The 22,158-nt window shown below is 40.5% G+C and overlaps 1 protein-coding gene and 2 non-coding genes across 3 annotated transcripts in view; 1 reads left to right on the top strand and 2 right to left on the bottom strand.

Moving 5' to 3' along the window:
- The window catches only part of LOC124163940, a 250,137-nt gene that overhangs the window by 16,286 nt on the left and 211,693 nt on the right, over positions 1-22,158 (bottom strand). The window contains exon 7 of the mRNA XM_046541059.1: positions 410-2,178. The gene's annotated coding sequence lies outside the window, so the exon portion shown is untranslated. The remainder of the gene's footprint in view (positions 1-409; positions 2,179-22,158) is intronic.
- On the bottom strand, positions 8,788-8,860 carry Trnak-uuu. Its single transcript has one exon. It is a non-coding gene; the product is annotated as a tRNA-Lys (tRNA).
- Positions 10,166-10,238, top strand: Trnak-uuu. The gene has a single exon. It is a non-coding gene; the product is annotated as a tRNA-Lys (tRNA).

Below are 22,158 nucleotides of genomic sequence, written 5' to 3'. Positions count from 1 at the left end.
GAATTCCTTATTAAATCGGTTAAAAATTAATCAAAATAATTACGCAATGTGACGTCACCACTCATGAGTCAGTATATTTTTCTATGCTCTCGACAGTCGTTTTCTTCAGATTTTTCTAACTATGTTTTCTTTCTTGTTATAGCTTCCAATATACCACACGAGATTTTTTATTCTACAATCGTATTTTTCATTGATTTAATTCATGAACCAAATCGCTAACAGTTAAAATTACATTTATGTCTATAAAAATGATCACAAAATTATAATATTTCATATTTTTCATTATTATCCGGGAAAATAAAAGAGAAAAAAGACACTCGCAAATTTCCAAAAATATATAAGAAATTAAGAGAACTACAACTAATACCAACACACAAGCTTGGACATTTTTAGAATTCAAGGGACTCACCGAGATACAAGAAGACTCGCTGGATATGTATGCAGTGGCCTCGGGGTCGCCTGCAGATGGGAGCAGCCGAAACCACGTGCTCCTCGCGTCTCTCCCGCCACCTGCCTCCAACAGTCCGGCCAACCGCCTCCCATCCCATTCGTCCATGCTGCCACTCGCCCGAAAGCAGACCGCAGCCGAGGCCCGGGAAACATGAAAGTGACTTGGGATTTCTCAAATCCAAAGGTGCTCTCCGTCTCGCAGTTACCAGCGCCGTCAGGAAAATATCTCTCACGTGAAATTGCCGAGAAAAATGCAAGTCTTCCGAGGCGTTGAAGTCTCCACGTACTTGGCTTCATCCACAGCGGCTACAGCTCTTGAATTCCTTAACTGAAGATCGCACTCCACAAATTGGTCTGAGTCCCCACTCAATAAAATTAATTTCCCTTTTCCTACAACTCAATTTGGTTCATAATTGTGTTTTCTTTGGAAGATAAATTGTCCGATCTTGGTGTCTGCGATAAGAGATGGCTCTCCATGGCCTTGAACTGGAACTATAATTGCTGTACACGTGCATCCCAAAATATACGAGAAAACATTTTTCGGGAAGAGATAAATGATTTAGTTGGCACGAGGATATAGGCATTCGTTCAATAATAGGTTTCCGTGGGAAACAAAAATTTGTTCAATAAAGTCCGGCATATTTCGACACTTGGTCTGCAGATATTAGCTTCTTTTCAATAAATACCTAAAACCTAAATCATAATGAATAGTAGTCGCAGACTTCGCAGTTAACTAGCACCATTAACTACAATCATAAGTTAATAAAAATAAGAATCAAGTTTATCTTCACCTCCTCCCTGAGGAAAAATTAAGGCTCCACATGCGTTAGTGATTAAATTTTACCATTCCCTAAGCAATGTCACAGGAACACTTGATATCCCTCCTAGTCATTAAACATCGGAACCAACAGCCCGAATCCACCACATTCACACACAGAACACGCGAAGACGAGGGAATTCAAAGTCGATGAACAATCATTTCATCTCCGTTGGGAGATTCCAGTTTAACCAGACCAACAAATAATAGTGAACACAAAGAGGAGGATGTTTCACTTGTTCACTCCGTTGAAGCAAACCAAGCAGCGTTCGAAATCCAAAAAGGGAAGTCCTATTCAAACAAAACCGGAAAGGAACAGCTTCTCCATACACGTCCATGGGAAAGATCGGGAAATAGGAGTCTCATAAAACGTTCTTCCGAAGCCTCCTAAGGATGCCTACTAGAAGCGGTCTCTGATAATTGTGCACTTTTGACCGTAGATTTTTTTCGCGAGGTATGAACACCATGAAAGGCCAAGGTACAGCTCTACTGCCAGTCTCATAACTACCCCCGCTGTCCTCCGAGTCCTATTGGATCAACTAGATTGGAGACCGTTATAACCACACTTAAGCACTGCGTATTCATCGTACACCTTCAGCATATTTCTCCTCACGGGCCAGAACCAGAAGGAATTTTGCTGATTTTCTTCAAGCTTGGAGCCACATGGTTCGCTGTTCATCAGGAAACCATCGCTCCACCCAAGCAGAGAGTTTGAAAATCAAATGGTGGGGATGAAAATACACCGATCATCATCCCACGCCTTGGGGATAGCAGTGGGGACTCGAACGGCATATTTCGTGCCTCTTCCAGCGAGGTTTCTGCGACATCCTGCTTGAACTCGAGGGATCCTGGTCCGCAGCCCACTCCCTCGGCTGTCCTGCGACCTCAGCACCTCGACGTACCACGGAAGACTGTGGAAAAACAAGAAGGGAACGACGTGTTTAGCGTGATCGCAAGGGGTGTGAGGGGTGGAAGGGTAGGGACTTTCTTACCCTTCCCCTCTCGTCCAACAAAGGCCTCACCCTTCTCACCGCGGCGAGAGGGCTCGCCGAAAAAAAGGCCCCACCCCACGGTACGACCCTCGGCAACCCAACCCAACCCCTGCCCCCCGCCCCCAACCGGCCGGCCCCCGGTTGCATGCGTGCGGGAAGAGGCTGGGAGATCGACAACGCCACCTCCCGGCGGAGGGGGGAAGACGTTCTGGCGATAAGAGAAAAGACCCCGAACTACTGAAATCGACGAAAAACGGATGTATGTAAATCAAAGAAAGCATACGTCACATGCGGGGATAGCAATAAAAATTTCTCGGGTTTTGAACCGGCTCAGGTACTCCATTTCTCCTTCCAACGTTTCAACAAACAACACGCCCCTCGTCTTCAGGCTCATCAATCTAAGAATCCAATGATTGAATTCAAGAATTCAATCATCCAATAAGGATTCCAATCATTGGATTCCTGATAACGATGGGCGAGTTGGTTGTCAAAACATTGCAAGGAGTTATGAAGGATCTGACCCTGTGCAAAACCCGAGAAATCTCTACTGCTATTGTTCGCCGGGAAAGAATCAAACATTATACCACAAGTGGGGACAGTGGCTGATCTATTGGGGGGGGGGGGGGGCTGAAGGGGCTATAGCCTCCCCTTGGGTATCCATTTTACATTAGATAGAGCGGCAATTTTGTACAGACCCTCACTACTGCACTATTACTCCTACTTAGCCCCGTTGTTCCTACCCTGAATCCGCCAATGAGCGGGGATATTAGATTTTCTAGCTCTATTACCAACGCTAAGTAGCTCAATACTAGGGATTAGCAGTCAGAATAGGCTTGTTCGATTGTTACTAATAATTTCGTTAAATGCTTTGGCATAAAATGGATTCTGGCCACATTATAAAGATTGCTTATTATTTGATTATTTTTACTGGCCACATTATTGGCCGTCCTCGGTGACGGCAAGGTAAAAATCCTCGCCTACCAATCCGAAGGTCGCAGGTTCAAATCGCGCTTGGGTAGGTGGCATCTATACAGGGCATAGATGATTGTGTGTACATTTAATTGATACATGTCATAAAAAAACCATGTAAAGGTCGAATAGCGCTGTTGACGTTGGTGTAGAAATAAATAAAAACCTGCGTGGAAAGGCTGTGACGACAGCTCCGCTATTACTCCGTACGTTTTCAAGTAGAGTCCGTTTCCTTGTGGTGTAACCAAGTAACTATGGATACAATAAGAATTAATTTACCCATGAATTTACTACTGGTTTAACAAAATCCTTGAAAAATATGACATTAATAGCCGAATACGCAAGAGAAATTAACAATTAAATTATTATTCATAATCATAAGCTTTGAAATGGGGATATGATGGAAACCCTCAATTTCGCACTCATTCCCACCCCGCCCCCTATATGTTTCCGCCACTGTAATAGGGGCGACACGAAAAAATGTCGAGATAATATGAAGGGAATTTCATAATGAAAATATACGGATATATAGGTATGTATTTCCCGCATCAAGAGATATTATAATAGGGTGGTTTCCTATTATTTTTTAGTGCCTAAATCAAAAGATTATTACTCCTTGAGTACGTATTTCACGCTTTTAGATCTTTTAATGACGATATATATTTTCGTGATTAAATGAAAAGTAAACATTTTCAAGTGCGCGAAAACGCGACGACTAAGTATGAATGCTGGGAAAACACCGTGTGACGTCATTCTGGTTCCCGCTGTCGCCGTGTGAGGTGACCTTGGTGCGAGGCTTTGAGCGCTGATACGATGCAGGCTGTCAGCAGGTAGCAGAGTACGCTGCTAGTAGATAGCGCTTGGCTTAAATAAGGATTATTAATACCCTATCAAACGAAGAAAACTTTCCGACATTAGCCAGTTTTAGGAGGAGATTATTAAGACATGTTTCCCTGAGCTCTGTGCCTCATACATGCATTGGTAGTCTCAGACGATGTAAAACTCCTATCTACTCGTTTAGAAACTAGGTCCCTGACACCTACGTGGAGTGGCATCGCATGGGCGCCAAACTGGACTTTTTCAAATGCGGTTAAAATTGACCATTGCCATTCGTCTAAACTAGGATTTCTAAAACCAAATAATTTGAATATTATGAATATAGTGAAATGTAGAAACGAAACGAAATGGTTTTAAATCGGGGGAGCTAAACTCAGGGTCGAAACGAAAACGGAGTCAAAACTACCTCAGGTCGGCACTGAACTAAAACTCTGAGACGAAACGAAATGTAGATAATGTTTCGCACCAGAGGGACCACGTGCTCCACCTTCGAACAGTTTAGTTTCAACACACACACCGATTACGAAATATGGTTGAATAAAGTAGAGGTTCGGACTACCACCATTAGATCAATGGGGCACTCATATTTTTACCACAAACAGGAGAACAATGAACGCAAACTGACCATTCGAGTCCTAAGCCCAATTTTTCAACCTCTCTACACATATGTCAAACGTAATAGGTCGAAACTAGTCTCTTTTCCCCCTCCACTCTACTTCTAGGATCAAAAATTTACTAGTTTTTCCGCGGAGTTTGGATTAATCTAGTCTCGTTCCCGAGAGTAAATTTTCATCCCGGAATGAAGCTAAATTCCTTGGTGATTTTAATTTCGTGCTGGAACTACACTAAACCTTGGCCTCGCATTTTCGTTTCTCTCCGGGTCTAAACGACACATTTTCGTTCCGTTTCACTTGCCATCCCTGATTTTTAGAGGAAAAATCGCATTCCTGTACGTCACATCTTGGAAGGATATCTCTCTGATTCTATCATTTCTGAGGAACCTTCCAACTTTTGCCCAAGCTTTTAGTAACTAGGTACCTTGTACGTCAACATACTGACCCCTAGCCGCCTCAATAGATGTTTAGCGGAGAGAGTTAGGACACCAGCCGTTTACCATAAATAAAAGATGGTGCATATACGAGTAATCAGACAGCTGAGCCTCAACTAGCATTTATTTAACTTCGACCTTTTTCGTAATGAAAAAGGCTTAATAACAGAGCTAGAACGCGTGCAAAGAAGAGCTGCCAGGTATGTGAAAGGTCGTTACGATAGTCTCGTTAGTGTAACTGACCTCTTAGATAAACTCGGATGAGAATCTCTGTCGGACCGTAGATTGAAAAATAGACTAAACCTTATAGATAAATTCAAGCACAGTATCTTTTCTAACGAAGTTAACCATATCTTACGGACGCCAACATACTACGGAAGATCAGATCATATAAATAAAATATGAGAGATAGATTGTAGAACGGACAGGTACATAATGTCATTTTTTCCACGATCAATAAGAGATTATAACGGCAGCGATGGAACTCATAGATAGATTGCATGACTTGTAGTGTAGCCAACTAACCTATATAAAACTTATTGCATGTTTCTTAATTTTATTATTATTTCTAACAGCATATAGTAGTATAATTTGTTAGTATACGTGACGTTTTTTGGACGGTGTGGTGTGTATGTGGGAGTCCAATGCATGCTGCATGCTGGTGATTGATCACCCCCTGCCAATCACCCTAGAGGTGGCTCGCAGGGTATTATGTAGATGTAAAATTTATTTCAAATATCTCCATTATTTATTTAAAATATTTATATTACATATTAGTAAATATTAACAGCATTTACCGCTGTCGCCTCACAAACGTGCAACAACATTCCTAAACCAATAAACGACCCTTCAGCCCTGAAAAAAATTCAAATATATATACTTATGCCTAAGTAGCCCAACCTAATTGATCTTTTCAACGCTGTATATGCATGCTTTCTGCATTATGTTATGCATTTTCTTTCTTTGTATATTTTCATTTGAAAACGATTTCAATTTATTACTATTCTACGTTATTAAACCGATTGCTGAGCTGTGGAGTTTAAATAAATAACTTTTAAATCTGATGAAATAATTTAGTTACAATAAATTATGCCGATTTAATTATACCGGAACCAGCCTCGGTGATAACTTTTACGGGTGTCGCCCGCAATGCACAAATTTTTCGAAAAATCCACAGGGAAAAAAATCATTCCCCTTAACCGGGATTCGAACCCGGATCCCTTGATTTCCGGTCGAGTGCCTTAGAGAGTTAAACTTTCGAGGCGTCATTCTCCCCAAATTTCCACCGAGGAAAATAATGTTACGGTAGTTTAACTCGCTAAAGCACTCGACCGGAAATCCAGGGTTCGAATCCCGGTCAAAGTAAATGACTTTTTCCCCTGTGGATTTTTGGCACAATAAATTACGCCATTTTTATTATTACCATTGTTACTGTTATTATTATTTTATTACTATTATTATTATTGCTATTATTTTATCGTTTTTGTTAAATCTACACAAAATACGGTTCTTATAGGTATATTCCCCGTGTCACTCCGATAGGTCGTTGGTTCACTTTGGAAACTAGTTTCCAACTAAATCGACGCGGCGGAAATCTCATTAATCGAATTCTGCTATAACAATATAGTTACTAAAATATCTACATCTGCTATGACTACTAGTTCGCTGGATAGCCTAATTTGGGTTTCGAATATCTTCCCAAGAATCGTAGATGAGGACAGCCGTCAACAACCGCCAGATTTGTTCTTACGACGAGGGGCTGCTTGCGTCTTTGGTACTGGAGGGAGTGGGGGCAAGCCCACAGCCTCCATCTTTGCACAGGTATAAGGGGATGGGGAGGTTAGCTCCTTTCCTAAGCTCGATTGGAGAGAGCCAAGGTTTTTTGAAGAAAAGCTCCTCGTCTCCCGAAGTCTGTCAGCTTCCCTTACCCTTACCAACCCCTCGAAATTTTCTTTCACCGCTCTCCTCTCTCTGCTTTTGGCACCGAGAAAAGGTTCGGCACATACTGGCTTGGGACAGGAAATAGGAGTTGGGCGCAAAGAGAGTGTGTGGTATGGGGCATGGACGGAAGGAGCTGGTTTCCTTCGGGGTAAGAATCTCGCACAACTTACGAGGGCTGGATGAATTTTTGAGCAAGATCTTGTTCAAGGTTCAACCGAGAATCGAAGTAAGTATTTCATTTTTTTAATAAAATAAATATTTGTTCTTCTAATGATGCCTCATTGACGAAAAAAGAACTTTCGTGGTATGCAGGAATATTTCTCGGGTTTCCCACCGGGTGTAGATTTGGGTCACCAAGGCACAGTTAAACTGCTCTCAAGGATATAAATATCAGCAAGAACTTAGCTCGACATTGAACCCCTGAAGTCGGTGGCGGACTTTGTCATCGAAACGTTGGGACCCGTAACCCAAATCTGCGCCCGGTGGGAAACCCGAGAACTATTCCTACAGAGCATACGCCAGGAAAAACTTTAATTCTACATTTTCGTGGTATAATTCAGGGAGACTATGTCATATTGTTAAATACACAGAAATACTGTAATTTTGACAAATAATTGATATTTAAGTACGTTATTTCTTTAATATCGGGATAAAACCAAAACTTAGTCTCGTTAATGAAATGCTTTTTGAATCTATGAAATTTATTTATTTGATTATTCAAAAACAGCCCATGTGGCCTTAAGATTGAATAAAAAACTTATATTAGCAGCTTTAACAGATATGAACTATAAGAAACTAAATAAGGACAAATAAAACATAAAGGTTCCGGAGAAGATACTATTTTTTATTAAAAAACACGTTTTATAAAAAAAATTATATCAAGTTAACGCTACCTTGAATTATTGAAAATTTCAAATATGATTGATGAGAGAGTTAAAGTAAGTTTGAGAAGAGCATTTCAGATATCAAAAACGAAAAAAATACGACGCGATGCGCATGTTAGATTCGCTTTTGCTTAAAGACAGATATGTTATACATTGACCAGTAAGAATTAATTTTATAATCTTACATGCGCACCACGTTTTTCATTTTGACTTTGCCAGTCGATGCATATCAGATGCGCCCCTGACTGGGAAACTAAAGGAGAGGCGTCAGACAGAATGAGGTGGAGACGACTTAGGCAGAAGAAGCTACTGGGAACAGTGGCGCAGCGAGGGGGGATTTCGGGGGATAAACCTCCCCCAAAGCTCAGAGAATTTTTTCATGTGGCGGTCCTCTTGCATGTAGCATGTTGATGATTGGTCACCCCCTGCCAAACACCCTAGAGGTGGCTCGCAGGGTATTATGTAGATATAGGTGTTTTGTACCTGCCAGTGAGGGGCAGAAAACCAGCTGATTATGATGATGCTGATGACGATAATATTGTGCCCAATGTGAGTGAGAGTTCAGTATGCATGTAAGACTACCAATACATTCTTAATCTACTGATACATACACCTTAGTCACTCAAAAGTTTTCTTTGAAGTCCTAAAAAAAAACAACATCTGGGTTGACAGCTTCAACAGAACATGAAAATAATGAAAAACAGAAAGACGGCCTTCTGCCCCCAGCACAGTATCACCCCCAGCTAAACACCCTAGAGGTGGCTCGCAGGGTATTATGTAGATGTATTTTCAGGCAAATGCGCGAGTATTGAATTATGCTGGTGTACTCGAAAAAATTAACAAAACTTTCGCCCGAACAGGGACTTGAACCCTGGACCCTCAGATTAAAAGTCTGATGCTCTACCGACTGAGCTATCCGGGCTCTTGTCCACTTTAGAAAGCCATAGCTTGTGAGTTCGGTTCGTTTTTTGAATCCTGGTTCAGGGGAATTTTCCCTAGTGAAATCTAGATGTAGATGTCCAGCAGTCAATATTCTTCATCTAATTCCCGTGATTCCTTTATTCAATGATATTTTTAAAAGTCTGAGAAAAATTTCTCTCCGAATTTGATGAGTGAATGCAGAATTTATTTTGCTGTAAGCTCCAGTAGAGATTCCCAACCTAAATCACCTCATACATGGGAAACGCTACACTTTTATCATATTAACTCATCGCTGTAGATAAGGTGGTTTCGTCACATAGATTTATCCATATTATGACAAAAATTTTTACTCGATTAATAGTGATCAATTGAAAAAGCATAATACATATGCATCTGCAGAATACCCTGCGAGCGACTTTTATGGTGTTTGGCAGGGTGATCAATCATTGGCATGCAGCTTGCGAGAGGATCCCCACAGCACACTACAAGTTCATAAAAATGTCACGCATTCGTAGAAATTACACATCCACATCCATGCGAGGGCATAACTTGCCAACGTTTATAAAAAAAATAGTAATAATTGCTGTAATTACATAATTCTCTGGAGTAAGCAAACACGTCACTCGCCATTAAGGGTATAACAGGGATTTTTCTCATATTTCACGGCACCATTTCGCGTATCCCACAGACTTTTCACTATTCAATGCGTTGCCATTCACGGAATTGATTGATCACCCCCTGCCAATCACTCTAGATTTGGCTCGTTTTATGTAGATGTAAATGAAATGTAGGTATAGGCCTCAAACGGCCTTGGCGTCTTTTGCTTAATATTTAACGCATTAGATAGCTGACAATTTAAAAATTACAATCAGATATACAACAGAAAGCATAGGCGGATCTAGGGGTGGGGGAGGGGGGCACGGGGTTCGTGCCCCCCTCCCCCACCTTAAAAAAATATGCAAGATTTTTAATACGGTCCCATTATCATTGCGTTCATTTTCTATTACGAGGTAACCTTGGCCCCCCCCGAAACAAAATCCTAGACACGGCCTTGCTTGTGCCCCACCCAGAAAGAAATCCTGGATCCGCCCCTAATATAAAGTATTTTTTATTAAGACTGCGCTAACTGTAGGACCCTCTATGCTCTTGCAACAAGCGCTCCGCTCCAAAGGAGCACACTGACGTCATAGCTCTGCTCTGGGTAGACAATAGCGCAAGGGAACTGCTCAGGTGGCATAGGTGTTTGCTCAAGGTGACCGAGTGAAGCTGCTTTCATATACACCTTAGTCTTCGCGGTGTCACAAGAGCCCGGATAGCTCAGTCGGTAGAGCATCAGACTTTTAATCTGAGGGTCCAGGGTTCAAGTCCCTGTTCGGGCGTATATTTTGCTCAATTTTTTCGAATGCAATGGCATAGCGGCACTATTAACGAATCTGCTCGAAAATGCTGTACGAAGGATGGAATAAAGAGACCTTCTTTTGTTAATGATTCTGATTTTTACTTGTTGCTGCCCTTTCAAATTTTTTCCTGACAACTAATTGTAAGATAAATTTTGAATGACTAATGTGTATATCGAAGCAGATTAAGAGTTTCGAATTCGTTGCTATTTTTTCAGTACATTCTGTCTATTGACAAAAAGAAAATAGTTTCCTCCCAAATGTATCTACAACTCATATCATATTCATCCTAACATTGTATGTCCTTATTCTAAATAAACATTTAAATAAAAACATTTTAATAGATTACTGATGACAAACGCGAGGAGGCAGTAAATAGGTTACAGTTAAATCTTACACTTTGACTAGATTAATTTTAGGATTATTGCAGCAAAAAATTGCACGAGCAAGAACTTACACCCTGGATCCACGTATTAAAAGTTAATTGCTCTACAAGCCGAAATACCAAAGCACTTACACAGAATAATATTTGATAGCCAAGTGCAACAAATACCCAATTCCTTATCAATAAAAAAAATGGAAGACAGAAAAACAAATAATATATAACAACAAGGTGAATTTACTTTACTTAAACAATGCTAGGGTACTCAAAAATTAAAAAACTCTATACTTCTATTCATCAATCTAATTTGATAATTATAATTTTCATCCTTCCGGAGGTAATTTTGGTTAATGGAGCCTACCATCGATGCTGGATCCTTGAAGTTTTGTGTAAAGTAAATTAAGATGAAATCGATACTTTCGGCCGGCTTTCACCTTGTGAAACTTTATGCTGAATGAAAAAAAACAACCTTTATAATTTTCACAGAAAATGCGTAAAGAAATTTTTATGAGAAAATTACAAAGGTCAATTTCATTCAACCGAAGCTAGAAGCTTGTACGTGGTGGAAGGGCTCCATATTATCAAAACAGAACAATAATAAGATCTTTTACGGAAGTATCAAAGTGTCTGTTATTGATAATATTATTTTATTCATTTAAATTATGATATTTCGGTACACATGTACAGACCAGAAAAGTCTAGAAAAAAAATTAACAGAGGTCGAAAATAGATATATATTCTCGTTTTCCAAAACAACCGCAACATGATGAATCTGTAATCCTTGGGTGCCATAAAGTCATGGAAACGGTCAGGATTCCGAGGATGACCTGGTATTCCAGGAAGGGAAAGAAATCGTGAGGAATTCCCGGTATCGTAACGGGGACATGGGTGTGGATGAAATATGGGTTTCGTTTCTAGTGAGGCTAACTGATTAAAGTTTAAAGGTTACATTCTAGTGAGAAGACCTATGCTTCGGAGGTCGTCAAAGTCATCAAAGTTAAAAATAAATATTCTCTAATTTCAAAATGCTATTAACTAGTACATATTCTCACCACTTTATCAGCACACCGTGCAGTCGAGCAATAAAACAGTATTTATGGCCTTCGGAGGGGTTACCTTAAAAAGGAAGTGCTAAATATTATATACTACTATTCGGAAATTTCGATGGTAACATTAGGAATAAGCTCCAAATTATAATTTCTGGTTAAGCAGGAGTTGAGATATTTTCTCATTTTATACCTCTGCAAAGACGTAGACAGTATTGGTGGAAACTTATCCCTTCTAGAACTATCCATAGATTTAAAAAAAACACTATAAGAATCTTGATCCCATGGGGTGAATACTACGTTAACGACTGAAGAGGGAATGTAAAGCAATGAAAACCAACGCCAAGCGAAGGGAGGGTTCACGGAAAGTAACATAAGGTTATTTCCCAAAAAGAAATCAGCGAAAAATTATCAGTATGTAGCACTTAACGTGAATTATTAGTGCCCTAAGGTCTACGGTGACGTTTGTAGAAAATCTTTGCGCCACAGTTCTATAAAATAACGCCAACACTAGCGTAAGGTAAGGTAAATTTTGAAATGCCCTGAACTTTCTTTAAGATGCAGTATGGGGGTCATTTGTTTCAGCTCTTTCTGCTATGTTTTTAATTCTCAAATCGTGCACTTTGGTCTTGAAAGAAACCTCAAGGATGTGTGGCAAAGGGTGTGTAATCACCAGAATGCAAAATGACGCCACGCAACATACACACTTCGTGCTTATGAAAAAATAAATAATTAAAATAGTACGTACACGCTTGCGCAGGCAGTGTGAAGTTCACACTGTGAACTCCGACCAAGCATGAATCGCTACTCGTAACAAAATACTAAAAACAAAAGACAAATACACTACCCTCCATAGAAAGCTGACGATTTTAACGCCCGGAGATTAAAATAATTCTAACTTTTTAACGCATAAATCAAACAAAGGGCCTAGAGTGAATAAAAAAGGGTCAAACAGTGTTATAAAATAAAAAGACGAAAACTAAATCGGTGAAAACACGGAAAGAGTAACAAAATACGGAAACAAAATATGGAAAAGATTGACATGCAGTCAGTTGTCCTAGAATGTGCAGGGCTATGTTTCGTGACCTGCGCCAATGTTACGATGAAAGAATAACATCTCAAATGTCTCTGCTCTAAAGTCTATATATACTCTTTATTATTCTGGTAACGCAGAGTACAAACTCTGATTCGAAAATGTAGGGTACAAAACTAAAAAAGAAAATAAAACGTCATAATAACGACCAGTATCCACATCTGCATATCACCCAGCAAGCTACCTACAGAGGAGTTTGGCAGCGGGTGAACCACCACCAACTGCACCAGCAGTGTCAGTGTGACATTTTTTCGCCTTGCCTGGACTCCAATGAGACGAGAACGAATTCAAATAGCAATGAGGATTTCAGAGTCGAACGAATTTCCCAGGAAGCGGTATTTGCCACCCATGAGCTTTGTCAAACAACTGCGTTCCTTGTTCGCCACTCTTGCGAAAGTTTTTTTCCGGCCAGTCCGCCTTGCTCGCGTGGGTATGTGCCATTGTGAGCGAAGGGCTCAGCAGAAGGAAGGAAGCGAACCCCATCCCACTGGCGGTCCACCTTTTTCGGGTCCCGCGCCCAACGGTTTTGCTCTTCGCAAATCCCTTTCGCCCCCTCTTGCCTCAACATTTTTTACCATTCCCTTTTGGCCACCGTCGAGAAAGTTTCCGTTATGAAGCCTATGCTTCGTGACTCGGAGTGCACGAGGACAAATGATTTACCTATTTTTTGATGCCTACTTGAAACCAGGGACTTCGTATGCATGAATCCGATGCCAAAAATATCCTTCATTTACTGTCGTACTGCAATACATCTACATCACCATACATCAGCAGAGGGCAGCTGCCCCCCACACCCATAGAAGCAAAAGTAAATTTACTCCAAAACGGAAGTATTTTTTTATATCAAAGAATAGTGATATTAGTATAAAACATTTAATTTAAATTAAAATATTTTTTCGAGCAAATAATTTTAAAAACTAATAATGCGCTGTTATAATTTTATTGAAATTTCTCTTTCCTCAAGTTTTTCTGTGTTATAACGTGAACGACCACGGCTTGCCCCCCTCTAGTTTTGATCCTGGGTACGTCCTTGCTGCGAGCCACCTCTAGGGTGTTTGTCAGTGGGTTATCACCAACTGACAGCATGCAATAGGATTCCCACATGCACACCACGTGGTACAAAAGACGTTACGCATACTAACAAATCGTACTACCGCATTTATTCAAAACCAAAACTTGCCAAATAGATTGCCAACTTGATAGGCGTAAACACGAGAATAAGTAAATGAAATTGAACGCAATTCATCTTCATGTACATAATACCCTGCGAGCCACCTCTGGGGTGACTGGCAGGGGGTGATCAATTCAGGGACATTTAAAATTGCCATTCTTTCTTCGTACCATTAATATAACAACGGTATTTCGATTAATTAATTAATCGCTAGGACGTCTCATCACATGTTATATTATCATGCTAAAATGAAAAAAGTCAGCATGGTAAAAAAAAGTCAGCCATTGTAAAAAAATACAAGTTGTCCAAAGCCGCCACGAAGGAAGCGTTCAGAAATACAATGTGCACATTTTTTTTATTATACGTACCCCCGGTAATATTTTTATGACCGTGTAGAGTGCACGAGGGGATTGTCTTGCGAGCTGCATTCTGGTGATTTGTCACCCCCTGCCAAATATCTTAGAGGTGAATCACAGGATATTATGTACATGCTTATATCATGCATGTAAAATTATGACGGGATGACATTTTTTACTGGCGTTCAAGTTTTCTGTTTTTCTGACTGACTCCTGCTCGAAAGAATGAATCCACCAAATTCAGAATAAATTACAAATTATGTACTACAAACCTTATGAGCCACATCTTGGGTATTTAGAGAAGTATACATAGTATAAGGGACCAACCACACTCTCTTAAGGTACACCTATATTGCTTCAACTTTTTTCCCTTTATATCCGCAACCGTTACATCGGAGAGTTGGAAGAGGCAAGTTAGGATCAAACACACCCGACGTAATACATCACGAAAGGACAGTCTGGCATACCGCTCTCATGTGACGAGTTTTTCCTGCAGGTAATAGACCAAGTTCCAAGTGACACACCTGGAGGATGACTGCGACCAAGCTTTTGATGCAGGAAACTTTCCGTTAAGAAGCAATGGCGTGGCAATTCCCATAAATGATGCATTTCTTGTGCTCTAACCATAAAAATGCTCTAATTTTTACCGCTTAAAATTTTAGCATGGGGAAAAAATAGAAAAATATGGTAGTCTAAAAGGTAGGCTAAGATACTTTTCAGGCAATTCAACTGGAAGTTTAGAAATTAATGAGTTCTAACCTATAACATTAAAAATTGGCTCTTCGGGACGAGGTTTGGTTTATGGTTATTTTTTAAACTCTTGTTCATGACTTGTCAACGAAATTGAATACTTTGAAACAATATAAAAAAGGATATCAATCTTTGACAAATAATTGAGCGACAAATTTTTTTTTTTACTCTTCGGCGTCAAAGACAAACCTGCTAGCCAGCAACAGAGAGTTGGAATGGCGTTTATCCCCTGACAAACATCCTAAAGGTGGCTCGCTGGCTATTATCATAGAGTAAGTATACTTAGTTAGTATATATACTTACTCTATGGTATTATTTAAGTAGATGTACATGCATGCTGCTTATTGCGGGTGCATATCATACTGCAGATGAGTATTCAAAATATTCAGACCTTAGCTTATGAGGGTGTTATGTAGATTTAGTAATTTAGAATGTCAAAAAAAATGGGAAAATACAACCTTATAGATAAATTTACAAGATAATTTAACCGTGCTGGAAAACTTAGTTGCAAAAAAAACACCAACTCATCCGTTTCAGCGCATCGCTCCTCTATTTCCTTTCACTTTCGCGAGAATCATGCAGTTTTCGCAAATCCGACAACCACTCCGAGTGTGGATGGCAAAGAGTGGAAAAGGAAAAATAGAATGGTCGGGTCTGCTGTCTTACCTGCGCCGAGTTGGTGGTCGGAGGTTAGGTACAGTTGGACACTCACCTGGCCTCTAAAAATAGAATTGGGACGCCGCCGCTGGCCGCAAGGGAGAGAGGTTTGGGCGCGCGGGAAGTAAAAAGACATTTTGTGAAATGTGTGTCGAGTTCTACCCCAACCACATTGCATCCACCCTTCGCTGCTGTGCACTCGTCTGTCGTGCAAAAGCGGAATTTGTGCACGATACCCTCGCCATCTGCGCGCTCTTTACAGGATCGCGCTCTTGACCTCTACTGTAGGTTTTCTCTGGTACTCAGTAGGTTTTCGCAGGTTTTTCACGCCCCCCTTCTTGAGTGGGCGTTTTCCTGCAGTGGGTTTTTTCGCTGAAGGATATTACACCCTTATCCTCATGTTTTTTTCCTCCAAACAGAAATCTTTTTTACACAAAATTTTCACATATAGTTGTTTATATTTTTGGCATTTCACAAACAGTTTATTTTGTATATTCTTTGTATTGTAACCGTTTGTCTACCATTTTTTAATATGTTTGCATTGATGTTATCAAGGGGTTAGGTGGAAGAGGGGACTTTTTAGTCTCAACCTCGCCCGAATAAAGGCATTTTATTATTATTATTATTGTTTACATTCTAAGATGACGTTTTCTCAGACGACGTGAATCATATCCTTCGTTTACAATCGTATAATGGTAGAGACCTGATCATGAGAAGAAAATAAAAGAAATAGACTGCAAAACAGAGAGATTTAAAATCTCATTCTTCCCTCGCACTATTAAGGACTGCGACGTTGTCTCAATTGGTAGGATTAATGGCGTCACTCGCTAGGATGACTCATTGCATATTTTTTTCCATAGTTCCAACCTTGCATGCATTTGCTCTAGGAATTACTAATATTCAGCAAGTTTTTTTATGAATAAACATGTATATTTTACTAGTATGCGTAATATTTTTATGACCGTGCGGTGTGCATGAGGCGGTCCTCTTGCATGCTGCATGTTGGTGATTGGTCACCCCCTGCCAAACACCCTAGAGGTGGCTCGCAGGGTATTATGTAGATGTACATTTACGTCCATGGGTGACTGTGTCCGTAAATGTTTCCATAAATTTGCAGGGCCACCCTGATATTAATAACCAACACACAACGGTAGGTGAGATCTTTATTATTAAATAAGAGAGATTGACCTTATAATTGGCCTCAACTTCGCTTTTCTTCCTGGATGGTAGGGATGAATCTCATTTGAGCCCATAGTCATGACCACCTAGATACTCAGTATATTGAGACTAAAATCACCGGTGGCGGCGCTGAAGGCAGTGACGAAATTACCAACATGGCCGACGCATCGAGGATATTGTTGTTATGATAAGATACGTGTAATAGGATGAATCGTTGAGCCACTGCAAAAATTAAAGTAGGAAATATCATGGAGGATTTTTCTTGGCTTTAAGGAGGTATTTCGATTCCAAGAGGCAACGACAAATAGCATTTTAGATTAAGGAATTATTGAATTATAGCTGAAATATCCACTACTATCTCACGGCGTTTACTGTAAGGATTCCTAATGACCATAAATGCGTTACTCCGATTAAAAACATTATTCTTAGTAGGGTAGAAAAGAAGAAATGCAATACGTCGGCTGCCCCAAGTGCATTAAAAAAACAAATCACCGTCCCAGTAAATGATGAACTGTGGCAATTAATGGCAATTATAAGTCATTTTGCACGAATTTGAATGCTTAAAATATCTTGCGCACGACCTTATGACAGCTAATTACCAAAAGTATAATTTGAAAAATCAGTAAATTCCCAGAAATACGAATGATTTATCAACGTGGTTTCCATAGGGAATTGCTAGGCATCCTTGGAGCGCTACTTCCGAATTCGGCCAATAGTTGGCGTATTGCTTGTCTGGCTTCTCGAAAAGCACTTCGTTATTCCACCTACTCTCCATCCACTTCTTCTTCTTCATACCAATAGCTGGAACGCCTGTAGTCTCTTTCTGTCTTCCTTCCTCAGTGTCTACGTATCCGCACCGTGATACACTACATCCCAGGTGAGACTTACCACTAGCCTTTTCTGAAAACTCTGACATTTCCAACTTCTCAGAAGCTATTGCCTACCCATCAATCCGCGACATAATCGGTTTGATAGAATTTATCAAACTGGTTTGGTAATTGTTACTGAATTTTTCAATGTGCCATATGAGCCGAAAAGTATGATAAATTTTATCAGAATTTGATAGTTCTGACTAAACTTTTTTTCCGTATGGTTAACCAAATACTCTTGATTGATTGAGGTGACGTTACTTTTTTGGAGCGTATGTAACTCCATTAAATAAGGATGAACTTTATCTGGAAAAAGCAGATGATAGTTCGCGTACTTGTGAGTTAGAATACCTTGATATTTCCCAAATTTGCAGCATGGCTCAAAGCGGCGAGCGACGGTTGAAGAGAGTGGCTCGTGCCACAGCTGAAACGGCAGAATAGACAGGAGCAGAGGAGGGATGGGGAGAGGTCCCAGGACGAGTGTGTGGGGTTAAATTCTTGGGGTCGAACCCAATGAATGAAGTCGCAGCAATTTGACCTTGAAGCGGTGCATTCATGGAGAAATCCTAGTCGAGGAAGATTTCTAAGCGATTCCTTCAATGCCTGGTCTACAATAGGACGTAAGAGCCGCAAGGAGCCGAAATTCCATTCCACAATGGACGCAAGCCTTAAGAAAAATGGGCAAGCTCATCCATAAGATTTCCGCACAGCCAATCAGAGGACGATTTTAGCCTGGCCCGGAACTAGGGTGGTGCGGAGGGGGCACGTGCCCCGGGCGGCAGATTACAGGGAGGGGCAAAATTGAAAAAAAAATATTTTCTACTTTAATTATTTAACAATGATTATTAATCTATAAAATATTACACAATAATATTTATACAAATTCTTAATAGTTAGTAATTTCAACTACCACTTTTCAAAAAATACCTTACGTATTTATTATATTTTAGAGGTGGGGAAGGGGAGGGAGGGAGCGAGGGTAGGGGGCAGAAAAATGATTTCGCCCCTGACGAAACTCCTAGTTCCGGCCCTGTCTTTAGTAGAAGGGGTGCCAGTACCGTTACGGGCCATACTGCTGAATGGTGGGTGATAGGTAATGCAATAGACCTAATTCGTGCGTTCAAGAAGTGAAAACATTGCGAAATGCACGCGTATGTGAATTAAATATACAAATAAAATGGCGTGGAAATTAAGATAAGGCTTTGCGGAATGCAGTATAAAAGATTTATATCCTTAGATATGAAGTGAAACACTTAGCACTTTCATATCTCATAATGGATCTCCACAAAGTATCTGCCTCATCCATCCAATTCATTGATATTGTTTATGTAGGGGCTTGATTTTAACTAGCAGCGAATGTACTGGAGTCCGAGCACATAGCAGCGGGAATAATTCTGACTCAAGTCGTTCAATGTAGTTGGAAACATGGAAAAGTATTAACTTGAATACTCAATACCTAATCGGTCATTGTGCGTCACAGGATTCACCTCTGAATCTGCAGAATTTTAGAGAGGGTAAGAGAAGGTCTGTGGAGTATCTATCAAAATATATTTAGAAAAAAAGCCTCAGCAAACCTATGCATCATATAAAATTTACATTGGAAAACATTCGTTTCGATTGCGAGCTATGGAATTACAAACCAGCTGTTTCCTTTGCTTCATGATTTTGAATTTTTGTCTCGCGGCTAACGACTCCCATTGGAGATATCTTTATGTAAGAAATTTGCAGATATCGTCCACTTACCCATAGACATAAGAAGTACAGGCCGACACTGTACACTTTCAAAATTAGAGCCACTCGAGTTCGTAAGCTTTTCAAACGATTAGCTTAGCAAAAATATCAGATGCCTGAAGACAAAAAATTCAACGGGAATCTTGTATAATATTACGTTATTAACAAAATATTCAACATTTTTCTACGATCTTGCTTAATGATTTTTCATTAAGATTAAAAAAAAACAGCCCTAATTTTTGGCTTTGCAGTATAAGGGGTTTAATTTGGTCAACTTATTGTTGTCTCGTGCAATATCCTTTTCATTGGGCTTATTCACCATTTTATTTTAACTTTCGAGCTCGCGTGATTTATTGTTGCTCACACTCTTTTCCACAGAGAAAATTTCACCCTGTAAGAGAACCAGAACACTTATGACGTCACCAACTCATGAAAAATGGTTAACATTTTTTAAATATTTTAGAGAGAACGGCTTAGAGGATCGAACGGAGCGATTTTAGAGAGAGAACGGCTGAATGAGGAGGATTTTTTCCTTCGTCACCCATCATTCAATTCCATGTTCCGAATTATTTTAATGAGGTTCATGATGATATGCAAGTAAACGACCAAATTATCCAAATTTTTAGTATTTTTGAACGAATTACAGAATTTCAAAATGATACAGTCCGTACTCTCTTATTTATTAAGCCATCAGCGAAATTAAGTGAACCTCAAAGCAGGGAAAATCCAGCAATCTCTATTTCATATCGCTTACGTCATAAAGCCTACTTGTTAAGCCCCATTGCAGAAGATGTAAGTGAACGACTGAATTATCAACATTTGTAATATTTGAAAGAGATCTTTAGTATTTTATGAGATTGAAAAAATATTAAAATGAAACTGCCAATATTTCGTTATTTATGAATCAATTAGTGAATTTAAGAGAACCTCGATGTAGGTAAAACAAAGTAATCTTCATATCGTACCGTTTACGTTCTAAGGCCTACGTGCCATTACGTCACGTCCCATTGCAGACCAGATATTAAGGCCGTTTTACACGGTACACGGAATTGCGCAATCTGACGTACGTGCGAAGGCGCAATCAAAATTGCGTCGTGTAAAGCGGTGAATTGCTAGAACACATGCGAGAATGCGTGGATGCGAGACGGCAAAATAGCCCCTGTTCTAATTTCGTTCATGCATTCGCGCAATTCCACGCCATTTTAGAAATTAACGCAGCTCTAACCTGTGCAATTCCGTGCCCCGTGTAAATCGGCCTTTAAGACTCGTGCCAGGGAGTGTGAGCGGGAAGGTGCGGCTCTTGCGAGGGCAAAAGGTGTTGTGGGTGGCCGAGGAAGTGGAGGGGGGGGCAAGAGATTTTCGGGGGCGGGTGATGCTGGAGGCCTCCGCGGGGGCCAGAAGGTGGGTATTGGAGGGTGGGAGAAGAGGATGGTTATCTGCTCCTCTAACCCCGGGGGCGGCAGATGGTCCTCTTTGCATTGAGACCTTCCACGTGCCCCCATCACCCACCCCATCCCACGGTGCAAACTACCCACCCTCTGACAGCGTCTCCCCCCCCCCCCAGAGAGACTCACCTCGGAGAAAACACGAGAGGAAAGCGAAGAACTTAAGTTTCTACCCTCAAAATAAGGACCTATGAGTGGATATTGACCAAAAACGGAGAAATTACAATCAAAAGCGATGTAATCACCGGTCTCGATGGCGGCTGGGTCGAGTCATCGCCTACGAAAAAAGAGGTCGCGAGTTCGAGTCCCGCCTGGTTATATTGCCCCTAGCCAGGGCATGGTTGTTCGCGCACGTATTATTGTTAAATTGTTTGAAAATCCTGGTGTAAAATGGCCAATTTATCTGTGTTAGGTGGCAAGGGAATAAAGAAAAAAAATAGATAACGTCTGATTTTTTTCCCGGCGAACAATGGTTGTGAAGATTGATGATGATATTTAGAGGAGGTGACCGATAGCTAAGGTCATTTGAGCTGTAGAGAAGCATAGGGAAGGAAGGGTGGAGAGAAACCCTGCGTCGGTATTAGCCTGCTCTTAATGATGGCGCCAAGGGGACCACGGCATAACGTCCCATCCGACGGACGGAGTGCTTTCCTTGAAGTGCCTACCATAAGGCACCTTAGCAGGGATCGAGCGGTCTCTGAAAAAATCTCTATCACCGCCGGGTTTTGAACCAGGAACCAATGGGTGGCAGGAGCAGTGAAGATTTCTTGGGTTTCACACCGGGTAAGGCCGTTCTTATTTCCTTTCGACGTTTCAATATGCAACTTGTCCATCGCCCTCAGGGATTCAGGAATCCAAAACTCATTGGATTCCTGAATTCCTGAGGATGATGGATGAGATGCGAATCGGAACGTCACGTCACTAGGAGATATGGAGGACCTTACCCGGTGTGAAACTGTGATAATCAACAGCGATTTTCGGATTCTGCGCTGTAGGCCAGGGTATAAATGACAAAATAGTAGATCTCATGATTCACGACGAATCTCATTGGCTGATTTCGACGACGGATTGGCGGATTGTATTTATTGCGCAAAAAATATAATTTATTTCCATTGAATATTTTATTCCCACCAAATTTAACTATCTCGATGAAGGAAAAGTAACAGCCCTAATAAAAAACTTAGTCATTTAATTTTCTAATTTCTTTCATTTCCTAAAATTCC

This window comes from Ischnura elegans, chromosome 8 (assembly GCF_921293095.1).
Source record: "Ischnura elegans chromosome 8, ioIscEleg1.1, whole genome shotgun sequence".
Taxonomy (NCBI): Eukaryota; Metazoa; Arthropoda; class Insecta; order Odonata; family Coenagrionidae; genus Ischnura; species Ischnura elegans.
The sequence above is the reverse complement of the archived record's forward strand: the minus strand, read 5'-3'. Positions and strand labels throughout refer to the sequence as shown.